The sequence below is a fragment of the Anas acuta genome, chromosome 2, assembly GCF_963932015.1.
Source record: "Anas acuta chromosome 2, bAnaAcu1.1, whole genome shotgun sequence".
In the NCBI taxonomy this organism is placed as follows: domain Eukaryota; kingdom Metazoa; phylum Chordata; class Aves; order Anseriformes; family Anatidae; genus Anas; species Anas acuta.
In genome coordinates, this window is record NC_088980.1 from 37,379,128 (window position 1) to 37,399,695 (window position 20,568).

General features: G+C 42.8%; 1 long non-coding RNA gene across 3 annotated transcripts in view; it reads left to right on the forward strand.

Moving 5' to 3' along the window:
* Positions 1-6,195: 6,195 nt before the first annotated feature.
* The window catches only part of LOC137852522 (uncharacterized), a 28,938-nt gene continuing 14,565 nt past the window's right edge, over positions 6,196-20,568 (forward strand). For 2 of the 3 annotated variants that reach the window (XR_011093906.1, XR_011093908.1), the window contains exon 1: positions 6,196-6,404. This is a non-coding gene — a long non-coding RNA (uncharacterized lncRNA). Of the gene's footprint in view, positions 6,405-8,575; positions 10,187-20,568 lie in introns of all 3 variants that reach the window. The other variant, XR_011093907.1, reaches the window with a different exon arrangement.

Here is a 20,568-nt window from a genome sequence, read left to right on the forward strand (position 1 = left end):
GTGGCAAGATATTGCTGCTCGGGTAGAGAACCTGGCTGTGAAAGTACGCCACGTAGATGCTCATGTGCCCAAGAATCGGGCTACTGAAGAACATCAAAACAACCAGCAGGTGGATCAGGCTGCTAAGATTGAAGTAGCTCAGGTGGACCTGGATTGGCAGCATAAAGGTGAATTATTTATAGCCCGATGGGCCCATGACACCTGAGGCCATCAAGGTAGAGATGCAACATACAGATGGGCTCGTGATCGAGGGGTGGACCTGACCATGGACGCTATAGCACAGGTTATTCATGACTGTGAAACATGTGCTGCAATCAAGCAAGCCAAACGGTCAAAGCCTCTTTGGTATGGAGGACGATGGCTGAAATATAAACATGGAGAGGCCTGGCAGATTGATTACATCACACTCCCTCAAACTCGCAATGGCAAGCGCCACGTACTTACAATGGTGGAAGCAACCACCGGATGGCTGGAAACATATCCTGTGCCTCATGCCACTGCCCGGAACACCATCCTGGGCCTTGAAAAGCAAGTCCTATGGCGACATGGCACCCCAGAAAGAACAGAGTCAGACAATGGGACTCACTTCCAAAACAACCTTATAGACACTTGGGCCAAAGAACATGGTATTGAATGGGTGTATCACATCCCCTGTCATGCACCAGCCTCCGGGAAAGTTGAACGATACAATGGCCTGTTAAAGACTACCTTGAAAGCAATGGGCGCTGGGACGTTCAAAAACTGGGATACGCATTTGGCAAAGGCCACCTGGTTAGTCAATACTAGGGGATCTACCAACCGAGCTGGACCTGCCCAATCAAACCTGTTACGTACTGCAGATGGGGATAAAGTTCCTGTAGTGCATGTAAGAAATATGCTGGGTAAAACAGTCTGGGCTACTCCTGCCTCAGGAAAAGGCAAACCTATTCGTGGAATTGTTTTCGCTCAGGGACCTGGATACACTTGGTGGGTGATGCAAAAGAACGGAGAGGTCCGGTGTGTACCTCAAGGAGATTTAATACTGGGTGAGAATAGCCCATGAACTGAATTGTACCATGTTAATTAGTATATTATACTGTATGCTATCACTACCATGATTACTATAGGTGACTAATTAGAATGTATGGAAAAGAGTGTAACCTGAGCATGACATAAACGGTATGGAATAAGGGGTGGATAGATGTCCTGGTTTCAGTTAGAACAGAATTAATTTTCTTCCTAGTAGCTGGTGGAATGCTGTGTTTTGGCTTAGGATGAGAAGAGTGCTGATAACACCCCAATGCTTTAATTGTTGCAGAGCAGTGCTTATACTAAGCCAAGGGCATCCCAGGAGAGCCACCCCCAGGAAAGGGACCCTCAGCCACCCTGACCCTCCTCCTCCTTTCACACCAGGGCCTCTTTCAGGCCGCACAAGCCCCCTCCCAACACGGCCACATTGTGGGTGGTGCGTGGCGCCATCACAGGGGCATCACTGAGGCTCCCTGATGTCACTGTGGCATCCGCCCCTCGCTGTGTTCCGGAGCCTATAAAAGCCCCTGCGCCTGGCCCACCCCTCGCTGATCTCCCAGGCCCTCTGGTGAATGACAAGCATGGCTGTCCTTAAGAGGCCCTGGGATGATGGCTGCCCACGCATTCGTGGGAGCAATGCGAGTTGGGTTATTGAACCCAAGAGAAAGTGGAGGCGGAGTGAGAGGGAAGACGGAGCAGCCGCGGCGGACGGTGTGGAGCCCATGGAGGTGGATCCACCTGTGGAGGAAGAGCTGATGGAGGTGGATCCACCTCCAAACCATCTGATGTGGCACAATGTCATCGTGCCAGGGCTCCCACCCGCGAGACAACACCACCGTCATCGCAGAGCCGCCCGGACTGCTCCATACTCCCGGCCCTGCCTCCGCCTCCACAGCTAGGGGGGAGAGGCCATCCTTTTACCACCTTGCAGGCTTGCCTGCACGATGGCCTCTTCCCCCATCCCCTGCCCCCCATCCCCGCCTCTTGTCCCAAGCTGTGGACAAGAGCGCACTCGGCTTCCTGTGGGCTGCTGCACCAGGGCGACAGGAGGAGCCCTCCGAAGGCCACGCTCGGCGTGGGGTGTCTCGGTCTGAGGACGAGAAGGCTGCCCAAGAGGTGCTTGAAGACGAAGCCGCGCCCTGCATGGCAGTGCACAGAGAGGAGCAGCAGATCCCTCAAAACGGTGATGCAGACAGGTGCTCCTCTGAAGAAACACAAGTCTTCAGCTCTGCCAGAAAGAAGCACAGGAGTGCAGCAAAAAGTCCACTCAAGATGTTTGGTTACCAGTTCTTCCCAAGGCTGGGCAACAAACTGGTAGAATAATCCTAATAAAAATAACAACAACCGCAATAAGAATAAACAACCGTGAAAGCACTGTCCTCTCTTCTTTGGTGTCATTTCTGCCACTGCCCCTGGGCTCCGACATCCTGTTTTGGTCTCCGCGGTACAGGAAAGATCCTGATGGGTGTGGAGTGGGCCCAGCTGACGGCACTGGAGGGATTGAGGGGCCGGGGCACACAGCATACAAGCACAGGCTGAGGGAACTCCTGTGCTCAGCACAAAGGAGAAAAGGCTCAGACTGCTTCCAGCTGTCTGCTGGGAGGGGGGAGTAGAGAAGATGATGCCCATGCCTTCTCCGAGGGGCTCTGTGGCAGAAAATTGAGTGGCACCAGGTCTATGCTTGCAGGTGAAGACAGCCCAGCTGGGAAAAACCCATCTGCGCTGCTGCATTGTGGCAAGATATTGCTGCTCGGGTAGAGAACCTGGCTGTGAAAGTACGCCACGTAGATGCTCATGTGCCCAAGAATCGGGCTACTGAAGAACATCAAAACAACCAACAGGTAGATCAGGCTGCTAAGATTGAAGTAGCTCAGGTGGACCTGGATTGGCAGCATAAAGGTGAATTATTTATAGCCCGATGGGCCCATGACACCTCAGGTGGGTGAGGGGGCAGGAGGCTGTAGGGCCTACTCCTGCTCTCAGGGCCTGGTACTACATGGTGAAGTACCTTTCAGGGTATGGGGTGCTTTTTTGTTCTTTGTTTATAAATTTGGACTTGAGCTCCTAAATCTATTGCTTCTGGAAAAAAAAAAAAAAAAAAAAAAAAAGCACTGGATTTGGCTGAATTCTCATTTATGTATAAAAACAATGATCCAGCTGTGGCTTCTCATATGTAGATTCATTTGGTTTCTAGCCTAGTAAGACTCTTAGTCTTACTAGTCTGTTTAGTAAGACATCTAGTAATAACCTTCTATACCTAGCTTTGGCTCTGCATCTTCTCCTGTATTTAACTGTTGTTTATCAGCCAAAAACCACCTGGTTGTCAGAAAAACTAGTGAGATCTGCGGGAAAAATAAACAACAAGACACACACAGACACACACAGACACAAAACATAGAATTATAAGGTGGTTGGGCTGCTTCTGAACATCCTCAGTCATAGACAGCAAACTTTTGTGGGGTCCCTTGAAGGAGTTGTTCGAAGTAAGTGTCCTGGCTGAGTTGTGAGGTGCTTGGTGCAGATTCTCAGGCAGGACCACAGGTTAACAAAGAGCCCTTATATAGACGAGTTCTGAGTCATATATTCATAGAAGTGTTCATAATTGAACATTAGTGGAAAGAGAGGTCATTTTGTGGAAAATTGGGTTGTAACACATGTAGGCTTCAGGCATTTTAATTACACAGAGAAGTGTTTTGCTACCTAAATATTTATTTCCTGAGCATTACACTTTGATCCTGCAGTAAGTACTCCGTGGAAGATCTTGGCAACAGGGGAGAGCTCATTGCATTCAGCCCCCAGTAAGGGACTGCTGCTGCTCAAGAGAGCACTGGAAGACATGCAAGAAGGTCTCACAGGATTAGAATTGCTCTGGAAAAGGATTTGATACTTGAAGATATTAATAAATCGTTGTCTTTTCTCACCTCTGCTATCCCACACTAATTGAAAGCTTTTTTTGAATCGTTATTTTTATGAAAAAATAAAAAATCTGCAACTTTACTTGATTTCAGCGTGGATTCAACCTTCTGGAAAAGAATAAAAATGCAGAACAGTTATATTGAAGTCAATAGGACTCTTCAGTTTCAGAGCTGTTGTAACTGAAATTGTTTGTCAGTAAAACTGAACAGTTATATTGAATGTGAAGTGAGGTTTATGAGAATGTCTGTGTCTTATGTTATCCTCACAGGTTCTTATTTCTCTTCTTTTCCCCCAGTGGGTAAGCAGTAATATGATTAGCATATAGGCAGAGGAAATTTTCAGAGTAAACAAGTATGTCCTTTTTTGAACAGTGCTAGATCAGAATTTCTCTCAAATTGTGGAGGTATTGTTAACTTATTTAGTGTCACATATAGCAAATATTATTTTATAAAAGGCTGATACAAACCGATGTAGCTAAATAATTGGTTTTCAGGACTGCTTCTGTGATGGGTGTTTATCTTTGTTCTGTCACAAACTGTTATATTGTGCCCATTACTCTACTGCTTTACTATTAGGAGGAGCTCAGCAATGTTGAACCAGATGCAGTTACCAGGAATATATCATTTCCCAAGAGTAATTAATTCTGCCATTCCAGTGTTTATCTCTCTTTGGTTAGATTTTTTCCAGCTTCAGTTTCCATTAGTTTGCTGTCTTCTTTTGCTAGATGACAGACAGGATAGGACAACACCATTTTCTTCTGTGGATTTGGAGGGGGAGACACCGTAGGCTGCATCTGCCTTTGCTTTCCAGCTCATTCTTGCGTCTGTGCCTGACCGTGCATGCTGCATGCACAGTGCTTCGTCCTGGTTTCTCTTTTAGATCAAAGCAACTTCTTTCCCATAGGACAAAACCTGGCTGTGTTGTGAGGATTTACCTCAGTTAGTGTTCCAGAGAAGAATAGAGATGAGGCTGCAGTAAATTTGGCTCCCTCCACTCCCCCAAGTCCTTTACCACTATCCCAGCATCATCTGCACTCCTGCATGCCCTGGTGGTGTACAGCACACACCCGCAGCATCGGGTTACCCTAACCCCGTCCTCACAGGTTTTTGGCACACAGAACGGAAAAAAAAAAAAAAAAAAAAAAAGTGATGTTTTAGGATTGCAAGGGCAACAGAGGAGACTGGAAATCAGTGCTGTGCGTCTGAGCACAGCCACCACCGGTGTTTGGTGCGTGAGTCACTCACACCCCTGGGCTGGGAGCCTGCCTGGGGAGGACACATTTACGAGAGTGGATGCTGCCATTGAATCAAATTCTCTTCTGTGGCAACCAAGCATTTGCACTGATGGAAATGTTTCTTTGTCAAATGCATTTAGAGGTTGATGAAGTCACAACATAAATAGTGGAGGAGAGGGATTTTCACAGTTACACTGCCACTGTGAGCTGGAACATGCACACATGTGACTGGCAGCAATTAGGGCTGCACAGATAAGGACAGATTTTGCCCCATCCTTCTCTGTGGCTTTCTGCACTTGATACTGTTCAGATTGGCAAAAATGAAGTGTGTTGCATGCTCTTTTTCATTTAGTTGTGGTTAGTGTTCAAAAAATAATTTAAAAAATTAAAGAAAATATTTTTCTGTCTCTCATTTCATCTTGCTTTTAATGCGAGGTATCCTTGGATGACCAAAAGAATGACAGGGACATATCTTGAGTGACAAATGTTGAGCTCTCGAGACAGTACAAAGAGTTCTGTGCTTCTAAATAATGACATTTTTCTTTTTGCAAATTAAAAAAAATTATGTCTTTAATAAGCCGATTTTTACAATTGCATTCAAAACTGATGAACAACATCTCCACTACTGAAAAATTATACTTAAGCCTATCATCTGTAAGGCAGTTTACTCAAAAAGCATCCTACATCAGGTAGAGATGAATGCCATGATTACTTTCATAAGATAATGGAGCCCTGACTTTTTCCAGCTCTGTTTGCACATTAGCCTGAAATGAACTTTCTTGCTCAGTGGTTTCATTTGCATCATCATTTTCAGTCACTAACCCATAAAAAATACACACTCAAATTCCCTGATCACTTTTGAGCACTTCCTGTATTAGAAAAGGATTTCATGGCTGCTTCTGAACTGAGTATTTTCTGCCTCCATTTGAAGCATTGACTTACTTTATGAATTTGTTATTAAGACACTTGTAATGTTTTTCACTATATTTTCATGACGTGTCTTTTCCTCCTTGACTGTCGTGCCTTTTTCTGTTATCTTCAGGGACAGCCTCAGCCCTGGTGGATCAAGCCCCATCATCAGGCTTCATCAACATGGAGTTATACCAGCACAAGTGGAATGTGAGATAAGGTTACGGTTTCTTTTCCAGTGTAGCCACATTGCACAATTCCTACTGTGCACCATTTATAGAAGGACTAACAGCTCTAGCTTGTTCTGCAGTTCTAAGAGAGATCAAACTGTTACAAGGTAAGCACCTTTTTATTGATGTACCACGGATGACACAAGGTAATCTTACTCTACTAAATTCTGTGGAATAAAATGGTGCAATTTTGGTGTGTAAACAAGTTCTTCTAAGCCAAAAACTTAAAACCTGATCCCTCGGGTCACTGTATTCCTCCATTGCTTTCCTTCACCCCTATTTCAGGCCATGTATACGAAGTATGTAGATAGCGGCACGCTGCGGATCGGGTGTCTCGGACAGCTGGCAACATGCTTGGAGTACATGCATAGCACCAATATTTCCAAATGCAAGAGCAAACCCAAAGACTTTAAAAGGTTTCATAAGGTTTGCTTACAAATAATGTTTTTTCCAGGTGCTGTTTCCATGTGTTTTAAAGTTTGAAAAAAATATTCTTGTTTTCAAATTGAATAGGTGATAAACATTGAAAAGCAGGCATGCACTTTTTTTTCAGCTTTTTGAAGTACTGAAGGGCACTCTGGGAAGTATTACTTTTTTTGCCAACACATACAATTTGTTATTCCATCTATGCAGAGGCTTTTTTTGGGGTGGTGGGGTGGAGGGGTAAGGAAAATATTTGTGAGAAGAGATAACTGGAGCCAAAGCAAGTAAACATGACATGACAAAATCTGGAAACTATATAGCAAAGATACTTCCCATTTCTTCTATTGAAAAACAATGCCCATGACTTCTCCTAATTACTATTGTTTTGTAAAGTATATCTTCATATTACAAGTTATTTTTCAGTATTTTCAGTTATGGTTTTGTGTACCTTTTTAAGGCAAGGCTGTGCATATGATGATGTCTCTGATGGTAGTAGATGGAAATACCAGCAGAGTTTCTGTCACGATATGGTAATTAATAAACAAATAAAACAAAATCTCATGGCTGAATCTTGTAACTGTCTGTTTTAACTGTTTAACTATGCTCCCTCTAAATGTGTTTATGACTTAGAAAACAAACTGTAGATTGGTCTTAAGGGTCTTTTGTTGCAATATATAAATAAAATATGTTGTTTTTTCCTACTTAAAAGTGGTGATGTAATTTCAATAGTCAGTTGCCTTAACTGTAGCTATTTGAAGTTCAGACTATTGAAAATAAAATTTAAATCAGATTACATAGGAGGTTTGGGACAGAATTGAGATAATTTAGTTTCATTATTTAATCACAGCATGACAGGCGTATGCATTTATTGATGTAATACTGCTGACAAGAAGAGTCAATGCATACAAAAAGACCACTGGAAGCAGCAGCTGCCTCTGTCAACAGATTAAAAATCAAGGGAGATTTTAAAGTATGTTTCTATTAATTGAATATGCAATCATTTTACGTAGAAGGGTTTTAATTATACTTAGTCTCAATGTCCTCATTATGCACTTACATGGACTAAATATCCATGATCCTTGAATAACATGTGGTTTGACAAAAAAGAAAATATGAGAATAGCAGAAAAGAGATTTTAAAGGAGTGGTAAATAATGTAGAAAGAAGACATCGTGTCTGTGCAATTTTCACAGCACAATTGTGAATGTCAGATAACAGCAACTAGATTTTCACTGGGGGCTTTTCATTCCTAAAGATAATAACACATCAGAAGTAGATTCAGGTTAGTTAGCAGACATATAAAATTGTTTAAATTCTCCAAACTTCTGAGCAGGGTCTGTCTTGTGAAAATACCCTACTGGTTTTCTGTTACGTATACCTCAAATGGCAATGCAGTGGGACTGGGAACACACAGCTCTCGTATTTCTAATTTGTAATTCTGGATTATTTCTTGTTCTGAAAAGTTCATTGCAGAGTATAACACCTTTTGCCTTCCATTTTCCCTTTTTATATCAAACTGTTAATAGAAAAACAAAACAAAACAAAACTGATTGTTTGGGTCTTACTTCTGTACAAAATAATATGCTACAAACCAATATATACACTGAGATTATTTAGATTCTCATCAAATGTGCCACATCCAGAAGACCAAGCAGAGGATGCCTGTCCAAACACAGTTCTGTTGCTCGATAGTCTGTCTTCTGCTCTGGGCAAGAAAACGTGTGGTTATGTGTAAATTACACAGTCAATTATCAGGCTGTCATGTCTTAATTTTGAGCATTTGATCTTGCTGTTCTTTCATTGAAGGCTGGAGTATTTCTGTGGATCATGGAGTTGTTTTTATTAATTTGTTTCAGAGGAAAGTTAATTGCCAATTCAAAATCACATGCTGAGTGAAACAGATTTCTGTTGTGTTCCGTGGCTTTGATTGAACTCTGGGACAGGAGAAGAATATTTTAAGAAATTGCACTGTGTGGAAACAAAGAACATAAAGACAATGGGAGAGAAACAAATGTTTGTGACCGATCTGAGGCAGAAGAGCCAGATTTGCAACTAGAGATGGGGGGCCGAGATCTGATTAAAAAAGCACAGATTGTGACTGGGACAGCGCAGCGAGAGTCTCCTTCCAGACACAGAAATAAATCTTGTAGGCAGCTTCAAGCCATGCACAGTCTGGACGGTGAGGCAGACGGCAGCTCTCCCAGAAGTGCTGGAGAGCGTTTCCGCAGAAGCTGAGCGGGCTGTCATTTTCGGAGTCGGTAGGGAGAGCTTTGTTAATCTGAAGTAGGAGTCAAGTGCACGAGTCCCCGCTGCAGCTGCAAGAGACGCGTTAGCTTTGGAAGAAAAGCCACAATCGGCAGAAGGTGAATGAGTGAAACTCGAGTCTCAGTTGCAACAGTGAGAATATGTGAGCACGAAGTGGGGAAATGTTTGCCTCGTCTCACTGCCTCTGTGGAGGGAAGCTGTCTTGCTGTAGAAGTGTGAAATCTGGAGAGCAGCACTTACGCATCACAGCCGATAATAAAAAGTGAAAGCCTGTGGATGCAGCCGAGTCACAGGCTCTGGCAGTCATCAGGAGGCAGGAGAAAGCTTTTCTCTTTGCATATGAGAGGTTAGTGTTAGGCAGAGCTGATCACAAACTGTGTCAGAGATGGTTTGGCAAAAACTTCCCTATGTTTTCATCTACAAATCCTTGTTTACAAGCAGACTGCAGCTTCATAATAAACTGCATTGGTGGCAGACTCGCTGGCTTCAGCCTTCAATAGAAGTTCGGTAGGACAAAGTCTACAGAGCTCGTTTATACATACATTGATCTGATTTAAAGCAAACAAACAAGTAAACCCGATTAGTCTCAGATGGAGCATGGAGTCTGATTAACTAAATTATTTGTGAAGTTAGTATCCTAGAGAAAGTCCTGAAGATATTACCACAGAATTACCAGAACATCATTTCCCAGCTCCTACAATTAAAGGGACAGTTTTCCAATTTATCTGGGTTTACTTTTGAAGGAACAAGGACAGAAATTCTTAAGTTGTTACATTAAAATACATTACAATGGATCCCTGAAGCAGAGATGACTGAAAGAGTCCAAGCTGGTAGCAGGGGAATTGCTGGCCTCCTGAAGCAAAACAGGCACAGATTTGTTGAGATGGGCTGAAAAAGTAATTTAGCTCCATGTGTTGCACAGCAGCCGAGGACTGCTGCCATTTGGCAATCTCGCCAGACAATTAAAGGAAGAATTTCAGCCCACTCGCCAGTTGTTTTTTAAAAGGAAGAGGGCAAGGGAATCACTTGTGGTGTTTGGTATCGATGTTCATCAGTAAGGATGAAGTGCAGCTCCTGCTTGCTTCAAAGGAGGAGCCCAGGTGGAGAGAGGTGCTGTGTCACCTGAGGTGTGACGTGTCTACCAGCAGCTAAAGGGCTCATCAAATCAACTCTCTGCCTACTCCAGATTAGAAAAACTTGTGGTAAGTGATAACAGATCAGATCTTACGCACCTCACGGCTTGGGATTCATCCTGGATGATGTTGGACCCAGGACCTGCTTTCCCACATCCTATGGATCAGCAGGTCCATGGTGGGGTGCAGGCATGGCTGCCACACAGCTGCAGCACATCGTGGGCAGGGACCAAGGGCAAGACCCCCGGCATAAAAGCATGTCCCTGGGAAGCAGGGCAGCCCTTGCTGAGGTCTCTTCCAGCTCCTTCTCTCAAGGCCACCAGCTGCGCTATCTCTAAGCTGGCCCTAAGCCCAGGAGACTGACCCCCCTGGAGCTCCTGGGTGCTCTCCAGAATTCGTTTCATCTACCCAGCCAGTGATCTCCTCCTGTCTGCCATGGACAGCTGACACCAGCTTCCCTTCCCTCCCACTTGCTGTGATCTTCAGCACTGCCTCCATCTAGCTCATGCTATCGCTGATTTAGGTGCAAGGCAAATAACACATTCTTTGCTACAAGGTCAGCCGTTCTCCCATCCATTGCTTTCCACCTTTGCAAGCAGGTGGTTCTTTGAGCCTACAATGCTATCTGAACAGTGGTGCTTTCTGCTGGATTTAGAAAGTGCATTTACAACTTAGATTGATGTTAAATCTCTCAGGAATTTCTATCTACAAATTAAGCACGTTCTGTCTTTCCACAGGTTATAGTTTATTGGGCATGAATTTAAGTAGTTTGCAGAGGAGTGCAGCTGAGGCAGCGCAGTACTGGTTGCCATAACTGTCAGTCTTACAGATTGGTGGCAATATCAAAATAAGAAACAAGCTATTAAAAATATGTGAAAATCTCCAAATTGCATTTGGGATTTCTGAGACAGAGAACAGAACACGTGAGACACAGATTTTCAGCGTTTCCAGTTCATTCAGGCTTGGGGTTCGTTAACCCAATGGGACCGTATCATTGGGAACTGTCGTCAGAGATGCTGGGGACTTATCAAATAAAAAGGGTCAAGTAGACAGAGCAAACCTCCGGTGTGGTTAGGATCCTGTAGCATACCATTTCCTTGTGAAAATGACACCATGCACATATCTACTGTGGAAAATAATGTTTGAAAAAGCAAATAGCCAATGGTCACATGATTGTTTTTTTTTTTTTACATCAGAAGGATGCAGATTACGGAGAAAAGGCACCTCATTGGAATGCCAGGAAGGGGGGAGATAAGCACATTGATTCAGGTATTTTGTCTGAGAGTGTCTCAGGCAGCCAGTACAGTACGGAGCAGCCCTAGCAGCCAGAGATAATGCTCCTGAATACAGCCGCAGTGGATTTATCACCACCTGACAGAGCTGGTGTTGATGCTTCGAGGCAGCACCTGCAGGCTCAGGCAGCATTTCAGAGCAGTTCAAATACCATCAGCTAATAGATCGAACAGTGTGCAAAGGCCTGAATTACGGCAATGTCATCTGTTGGCAGTGCTGTGTTTGGGAAAGGAAGTTGTGAGTAACTGTATCCCAAAGAGGCTTTGCTATAAACTCTGGGGAACAGATTTTATTCAGAATTTCATATGGAGGACTGAAACTGTGGAAGAAATATGGAAGAAATGGACCTCTGTCATTTTCTTTTTCTTTAAAGCATTACAAATAGGCAGAGCCTGTACGAGGAAAAGCCCAGGCAAGGTGGGATTTAGAGACCCTACATAATTTAAGCACTTTTGAAACTCCTACTTGTTGTAGAATCTGTTTGATAATGGGTAGCAGAAAGCTTGCTAAAATGAACCGAACTGGAACTGACCGCTGCTGTGCATAGCCTGGTGACTTCTGTTTTGCAGAGAAGGAGGTGATGTTCATTCAGTCAGTGAGAAAAGCACTGCGAGGCTACAGCCTGTGGCGGGTGGGAGCTCTCGCTCGAGTGTCTGCCCCCTTCCACCACTGATGTACACGTGTCTTCACAGAAAGGCGACATCTCAATCTTTTGCCTGAGAATAGGTACCTATTTCCAGCTTCTTTCAATAGTTTCTTTTTTAAATAGGCTTTACTCCAGATAACCAGGCTACTACATTTACTATGCCCTGTACCGATTTTAACCGGTACGGTTCGTGAAAGCAATCTGCAATGCTGGCTTACCTGGAATTTCAGTGCTGTGCATTGCCAGGGGTTAGACGTATGGGTGGTAGATGGCACAGTTCTTTATACATATAAAGATGACTTCCCTGTCACATATTTTGCACTTCAAAAATGCTAATAGAGGCAGATAAAAATAGCAACCACAAATGATATTGTCAAAATCAAATAAAACCCCTATCTGTTAAATCAATAAATAGTGGTATGATTCATCTGATTCTGTGGATTAATCCTGAGAGCCGGCTTACTGTTCAGATCTGTTGAGAAAAAGGAAACTTGAATCTATAACTAAGATAAGCTCCACTCAGAACAGTAAATGTGTTTTAAAACTTGAGTATGGCACAAAATCAAGTTTGTCCTTAGGTTTTTAATGTTTTCATCTATTAGATTATACCCAAGGCAAAAAAAAAAAAAAAAAAAAAAAAAAAGTATTTAGGAGGCAAATTGTACAGATTCTGATAATTCTTCAACTGAAAAAGTTACAAGTGAGTGCAAAGTACAGGCTTATTTGACCAGCAGGAAAAGTAACCAAAACCCTCTCTGGCATATGGGGCAACCAACCTTATTTAGTAAAGATCCTTCCTTTAAATTTTGCAATAATATTTGAAATTATAAGAGTTTTGGCCCAACATTTGTTTTTAAAAGGGTTATTTATCCTTCTTATACTGAGATGTGAGGGCATTTCTGCTGTTAGAAAATATTCAGTGGATTAATGAGGTGAGTTATTCCAGCAGACAGAAAGCAGAGGTGCTGCAGATGAAATTATTCCACTGCAGAAAAAATAAAGAACGTTACGTGGCATGAAATGCACTGTACTGGGACCTGTACAGTGTGAGTGGGCTCTTGTATTACTCATTCCTATAATGTCTAAGAATCTGCCTTTGGGTGTGGGCACTGATGCATAGTTTCCCACTAGGAAGACAGCCCTGTCATAGGCAAAAGTGACTGAACATTAACTTTGGATGGGCATTTAGAGTACTAAAATCAGGTATGTAAATATGCTTACACAGATGCTAAAATTCATTGTATATGGGCTTGGTTTTAGTATCTAGAGGTGAAAACACAGTGCAGATTCTGTATTCACTTCAAACGCCGAGTGAGTCCTTGAGAATATAATGAAGCATTATATTGCACAGTGACCTCTGCCCAGTGAAAGCTGTTTCCTAGTGCCTTTCTGCCACTGTGATGGCTCTTTATATGCTGCCAAAACATCGTGTTCAGTCAAGATATCTGAGTCTTGAAAATCATCCTGGTATTTTTCTCTTCAAAACAAACAAACAAAAAAAAAACAAAACTGTAAGTAAGTCAAAGTAGGTTGACTACATTTTTCTAGAGATTTACCATTTTGATGTCTATTTATCATTTTCTTCTAGTTACTGCACTATAAATAAAAGGACAAAAACAATATGCCTAATTCGGTGATTCTCACTTAAGCAGCAAACAAAAAAGGAGGTTGTGTTTCCTCTCCATCTTAAATCAGGCAGTACTAGAAGGATGTTAAAATTTTAGAAATACCCCTTGTGCCCATCCTGAAGTCTTTCATATTCATTTGGCCTGCAGAAGCAGACCTTCAGGGAGGCTTGCCTGTGGGAAGTGTGGGGAGGAGGGTGGAAGAGCCCCACACTGCTGAACTGCAGCCTTTAGTGTCCCCATTCCCCCCCCTCCAATATCATTGTGCTCGATATTGCTGGGCTAGTATATTCCCTTCCCTTTTTTTTTTTCCCCTAGCCCGATGGACTTCAAACAAGCTACTTTTCCACTGAAAAGGTTGTTTTCCAATCTGCTTATATGAAGTCCCCTTCTAAGCTCATCTAGGTTCACTTCACAGAGGGGACATTGGTGTGCCATAAATGCTATCAAATGCTTCTTAGACAAGTGTCAGCAGTCAGCATCTTATTTCTCCATCCTGTGTAATTTTTTAACTTCTTTTTCTCTCTTCATGCTGTGTAAAATGCATCTGTGGCTTTCTCCCTAGCACCCAGAAATCCCAGAATTTGTTTTATTTTTCTTCTGACTGATGGAGCTTTCCACCTGCTGTAGGACTTCTGGCTGAAGTGGACACACTCCGGGTTTGTTCCAGCATAACCAACATTAAAGTCAGACCATGCCGTGGTCACTTGCTGTGTAATTATTATACTTCTATTCCTCTTTTTCTCTTTCTCCCCTTTGCTTTTATTCTTTACAAACAACAATAGATTGAAGTTATTTGAGGCAAAAAGCACTCCCTCATGTGTATTTTTACAATCTCTAACATGAAGTTACCCTGTCCTAGAGTCTCTGTCTAATGCATACAGTGCTTTGTGTGTAAGCTGGGCATGGCACCAGCCAGAGACAGCAGTCCTTGTAAGCAGGCAGGCAACATAGCTGTGATCTACCTGCCCACCTCAGCCCACTGACCATTTTTTGAGCATTTTTTGATGGATGACAGTGTCATCCATCCTCTACCACTGCTCAGCCCTGGAAACATTCCTCATCTATTGTTTTCCTTCTTCTCTTAGCACATCTCAAAAAGCTTGGCAGAATCTAGCACAAATTACATGAAGTCATGCAAAGCAAACATTTGGAAGCTGCAGAAATGGATGGTTATATATTTTTTTTCAGCTGTGTATTGGAAGAGACTCTCCTGACCAAGCTGTTTTTCAGCCATGTAAAGCTGTTGATGACACAGGGTTTTCCCTCTGGAAAGGGATATGATCCCATGTAGGACATGACCCCAGCAGCCTGTGGGACCATGTTTGTACCCCTTGGCATCCACCGTCTTTTTGAGGGCTGAAGCCCTGGTCAGCTGAGAAGGGAACAGAAGAGGAAATTAAGGAAATTAAGGTCTTTAGAAATGGTTCTGTTGGTACAGCTGTTTTCTCAGAAAGTTCTACCTGTGATAAATCAGATTTTCATTGGAATCAGAACATTAACTTGCTTATATTTTTTCACAGACCTTACAGTCCTAGGGACAAGGCATCGTGTCACCTGTGACCTAAACTAGAAAAGATGAGATCTTTACTTCTTTTGTCTGTGTCTGTGGCCCACTGTAAGTGTAACAGTCTGTAAACAGATCCACTCTGTAAATAATGGTCTTCAGGATACGCTGCCCATATGCACTTTTGTCAAATATTCTGCTTCCCCTCTTTCAAGGTCACTTCAGTTTCTTGGGATTCTGCACATGAGTGGCTATAATGCTCACCACACAGCTGTGCGTGGTGCAGGAGAGATGGGTATCTGTATGTGCATGAGGATGGCACGTCTGGAAGAATTCCAGTTACCTTTTTCCTTTCTCATTGCACAACACAAATGTTACTTGTCAGAATCTGCACTGACCACATATTCTGAACTGTCCAATTTCAGCCATATTTTCACATTTTTAGCTAAGTCCAAGACGTAACACAATGGAACAAGCAGAACTTCAGGAACTCTGATCAACCACAAAACCATATTCTTCCCAGTTACGCAGAGATTTCTCAGGCATGGAGAATAATTATATGCAAGTATTAATCAAGGCCCATTTAACCCTGGAACATGCTTCATCTCAGTCTGCTCTAAGAAGCAGTGGTATTCTCTCCCTTATAGTTTTTAGATTACCATATTCCTTAAAATAGAATTATAAAACCAAACTGTAACCAGAGTATCATCCAAGCTAGTAAAAATGGGTTTTAATTGAAAGGACACTTTGAAATCCCTGTGCTGAAAAGGCCGAAACCATTTATGGGTATCTTGGAAGGGAGGGAGGGAAGAAGTGTTTCCAAGAAGAGCAGGCTGTTCTTCCAACAATAAAATATCATCAAAACTACTGTTTAACATTTAGCATTACAAGCTGGCAGCAGCACGCTACATACCATATAGACAGTAATGAAAATACTCGGTCACGCTCTTTAATGTGGTGCAACCACTTTGTGCTGTAAAGTGGTGGCAGAGGCTGGCCCCCTGACGGTCCCTGGCACAGGGAGGGTTGCTTCATCTGAAAAACGTGCGTGCCATGGAGGCAATCAAGCAACACTGCTGCTTCCCTCTCCTCACAGTTGCTGCATCAAAGAGAAGGGAGAGGGATGAAGGACAGGAATTCTCCAAGCAGATTGATTTGGAGACCTCTCTGGTTTTTGTGAGCTAGAAGAGGTTTGCCTGAACATAAAGGAGGGATTCTGAGCAATGAGGAGCAGCGGTTATCATGGGCAGGAATGATGGGCAGGTTTAATCTTAGGATTTCCGTTCTAACTATAGAATTGGCAGGGCTGAAATACATGTATAATGGAGGGTTCATCCGTGGTTACTGTGAGGGGCCTATTTCTAAGAAGTTGAGATTAACATCTGTCCATAATGAAGGCGGCTTGGATAAAATCTCTTCAGCAATGGTTAGGGGAAAAATGCAGAATTTGCCTTCACTGAGAAGTCACATCCTGGACCCAAATACATTAGATAGGATGTGACTGGACTTTGTAATCACTGATTTTCTTTTTGAAATTTTTTAGTTTGTTTTAGGTGGCTTGCTGACCATGAATCATAACTTTGTTCTGAGAGGAAGGGAAGATTTTGAACTTTTTGCCTTTCAGTTATTTTTGCAGTGACTTTCAGACTAAGAGCCCTCAGGACTGGTGCTCACTGAATCTCATAAATACAGTCTCACTTTGAAGTCTAGACGAGAGGAGTTAACAGTAAGCCCAAGTGAAATGCTCTTTTTTCCCTTGAATATGAAAGGTTATACTATATCTAGGAATACAGCTACTTTATTAGAGAGTTGAAGCAAACACCACTGTAATTGTCTATTCCAAAGAAGCAGCAAACATCTAGGCCAGATATGACTTCTGACATCTCAAAGAAAAAAAAAAATCCAGTGGAGAATTAACTCTCTGAACCTAAGTTTAAGTAAGTAACCTGTAAAGTGGGCATTCCTGTGAGGAGAGAAAACAAGCTTGATGTGGGTTTTAGAGACTTAGGACACCAGAAGGGAATGATGATCAGAATTATGTACAAAGCTCTAAGAAAAAGTGACCAAAAGAACAGTTATAACCTAACATATCTTTGGCATTTACAAGGAACAAGCATTGATAGATGAGTGAAGAAATGAAGAAAGCCAAGATATTCCGAGAAGACAGCTATTAGTTCTTGGAGGAATTTTGGCTGGCCAACATATTAATGAAAATCTTTATCATTGGTTTAAATGTGAAAGACCAAAGAACGCCAGATTCTATTAAATGGGATTTTCAGACATACCCTCAAGTCTCAGTGATTTCCATAGAGGTGAAAATGTCATTCTTTATTCCACAATGAAACTTGACCTGTACGTAATTTCTGTAGAAAGGACTGTCTCCTAGCAGGTTCATCCTCTGGCAAGAGTTAGGGCTAAGCTGCCTGAGGCATTGTGATTATCTATATTTGAGGTCGGATTAGTCATACATAAAAGAGGCAGATAGATAAATGATAGATAAATGATGCTGTGATACCTGCACCTCTAAAAGGCAGAAAGCAAGGCAGGAATTTAAGATCTGCCAGCACTGGGGAGAAAGGGGAGTAGTATATAAAGGACGGAGATATTTCATGGTGAAATGGTATCCAGGAAGTGAGATAGGAAATGGAGATTTTTTCCTTGCCCAGAAATATGAGAACTAGACCGTTTTCTGGCAGCAAAAGGAGCCAGAGTATAGAGCAGAAACTGGATGGGCTTCAAGAGCTTGAATGAATAGCAGGAGGCATAATAGGAGAAGATTGCAGGGTAGGCAGCATGTACAGAAAGCTTTCTGAGGAACGGCGGACAGACAGGGAGAAATTCTGAGAAGGGTTACGGGTGGGTGGGAAAGATGCAGGCAGACATTTATGGCATTTCTGTGACTGAACGGAGGTAAGGAAGGTGGGGAGCTACAGAAGGGAAGATTTCATATGCTGTGGCAGTAGAGGTGAAGATCCTGGGTGGCAAAAAAAAATAAAAACCAAGAAAACAAAAATAGTAGGGAAATAAAGGTGGAAAAGATTGAGGCTGGAGGGCGGAAGAGCATGGGGCCAGGATGTGTGGGAGGCAGTTAAAAATAAGCAAAGGAGCAGGAAAGGCAGATAAGAGCAGTAGGAGTAAAACGCGCTGCTTCTCTACGTGGCCTGTGGTAAATTTTAAAGTTATGCTAGAATTTATTACTGTATTTTAAAATTATGTCATCAAAATATCAAAGGAAGTCTCTCAACTGATGAGGAAATGAGTCACATGGCTCCAGTGCTACACGTTATTTTGGCTCACTGGAGAAGAAGAAAAGAATAGGGAAAGAGCACTAAGACTTAAAAGCGAAGAACAGGCATCTTTGTTGGGCATAACCCAAACAGAGAGCATGATGCACAGATCATTGTGCTGATTCTCTGTCCTGTCATGCCTGCGGTCAGGCTGGCCAGACCTACTTCAGTGCTCCACCACCTTACGTGCTCCACCGATACATTGCATGGAAGATGACATGGGAGAAAAGAGGAAGGCAATGAAGAGAAATGCTATACAAGACGGTAGAAAGGATGAAAAACTAATTGAGGATAGCACTTATCTATTAAAAAGTGTTGCTCATTAATAGATTTGAAAAAACTTTTCAAGCACACTTTTGAAATCTTTCAATATTCCCATTACAAATGGGGAAATGATGCTGAATATTTCATTCTGTAATAAATTACTGGGTTATACTGTATCAGGTGGTATCAGGGATTGGGATATGAAGTGATGTTGCCACCTCACAATTGTTCTGCAAGTGTTAATATATTTAAGGCTTTTGTCAGGCTCAGGACTCACCCTGACTGCCAGTGTTGCAGAGCCATTTCCCGCTGTAGGAGTGTTTTCTATCTCAACCAAAATAAAAGGAATAGCGTGGTTTCTCTCTGTCTTCTTATTCAAATCCAAACTTGCTGGTGACACAATAATTTTCTTGAAACATAGACAAACAAAATAGCTTTACCACATTACAGAAGCACAAGACATTACTTACAGGGTGGATTTGGATAGTTCAATTATTTCTGGTGTGTTACGGTGACATCTCCAGCCATATATTTGTTGGCTTGCTCATGTATTGATTACATCTATTGAGGAGTAAGGTCTTATTAACACGCTTTCTTTAACCGAGTATGTTTGTTCTTGGCGTCTGTCTGAATACTGGCTGGGACTGTTTCCTGGTTGGCTTTAGAGCACAAATTGCTGGGGAGATGGCGGAGATTTCTCATGACTGTTTTGTCCTCAGAATGCCCCACAAAGCAAGAATTTCCAGACTCTCAGTGTCTACCCTCTCATAACTTTGTCTCTCTGCCTTCACCAACAATGTTAATACGTTTTGAAATAACAGAGGTTCAGAAGTTCACTAGCAAAATACTGGTTTTCATTGCTCAATGAAAAAGCTTTTATACATACATAACTGTAATTTAATGCCATGTTAACATCATCAGGATACATAGCACAGTAAATGTTTGCGTGTTTTAACTAAAGCTCCAGCTAATCCTAATCTAATTAATAAAATATGTTGATGGCTTTTGCAGCATTCTGCATCACGATCTTGCTGGTTTGATGAGGTTTCTCCAAGCTTTGGATCCCGTTGCTAGTATTTTTTCTTGAAATACAGCTGTCTGGAGTGATGGTATCAGCATTGTGATAGCTAAGATTCTCAGCTTCTTGACACCATGATTCCAAAAAAATGCATCTTGAAATTTCTGTGGTCCTGTAATCATGTAAAAAAGATCCTAGGTAGGCTCTTTTTCAAATGGCTTGGGACATACTGCTGGAATTTAGGCTTCTGCTTGTGAAGCTGATCATAAGAGTAATTACTCTCTGGGGTAAGAGAAGGAGCTGCTATGGGCACTTATAAAGGGCATATTAGATTTCTCTAATATGAAAATGCAAATTTTGAGCAGGTTCCCCTCCTGCATGTGCACTGTCCCTTCGTGGTGCCTTCTGCTAAGCCGTGATCGTACTCCTCTGATGGGAAATAATCCTTCCCTTCAACTTTGGGGTTATCCCCAAGCCTGGATCCTTTGTGTCCATTCTGCTGTTCACTTTCTCTGCCTCTTGCCCTGCCACAGAGAAGAGGCCAGCAGTTGTGACGCCGAGTGAAATGCAGCTCTTCATGTCGAGTATATTCCTGCTCCTCACTGTGCAGGGGCAGTGCACGGTGCCAGGCTCCCTAGCAGATGCGAGATGCAAAATAAGCCAGCCTCAACCTCTGCCTGCAGCTGTGGGGAAATGAAGTGTCCCCTGAGTCAGCAGGCTTGGCCCTGCTGTCCTTGGGGTGGTCTGGCTGTGGCCAGGACAGCCTTGTCGTGGCCATGCCCGAAATGCAGAGCCAGAGCTCCAGAAGCCC